General features: G+C 73.5%; 1 protein-coding gene across 1 annotated transcript in view; it reads left to right on the forward strand.

The window, feature by feature from the left end:
* The first annotated feature begins 190 nt into the window (after positions 1-190).
* BMP1 (bone morphogenetic protein 1) overlaps positions 191-359 on the forward strand; it is a 42,277-nt gene continuing 42,108 nt past the window's right edge. The window contains exon 1 of the mRNA XM_007450570.1: positions 191-319. The gene's annotated coding sequence lies outside the window, so the exon portion shown is untranslated. The remainder of the gene's footprint in view (positions 320-359) is intronic.

The following is a 359-nucleotide window of genomic DNA, read 5'->3' on the forward strand; positions in this document are numbered from 1 at the left end:
ACCCCCTCCCCGCCTCCGGCTGGCGCACGTCCCGGCCCGGCTGAGCACGGTCCCGGCCCCGAGGGGGGCCGAGCTCCAGGCGAAAACCCGCCCTCCAGCGAGCTCATTTCCCTAAAGAGGGGGAGAGGGAGGGAGGGAGAGAAGGAAAGAGACGGAAAGAAGGGAAGGGAAAGCGGAGAAGCCGGGCCGGAGAGGGGGCGGGAGACAGGAAGGAGGGAGGGCGAGGAGAGGGAAGGGGAAGAGGTAGGGAGAGCGCGGGGGGAGAGCGGGCGGCCGGGAGCGCCCTCCCCTCGCCGCCAGTCCTCCGCTTCCCCTCTCGTCCGCTCCCGCGTCCGGGCGCGACCCGCCGCCACCGCCGC

The sequence above is a fragment of the Lipotes vexillifer genome, unplaced genomic scaffold (assembly GCF_000442215.2).
Source record: "Lipotes vexillifer unplaced genomic scaffold, Lipotes_vexillifer_v1.1 scaffold567, whole genome shotgun sequence".
Lineage (NCBI taxonomy): Eukaryota > Metazoa > Chordata > Mammalia > Artiodactyla > Lipotidae > Lipotes > Lipotes vexillifer.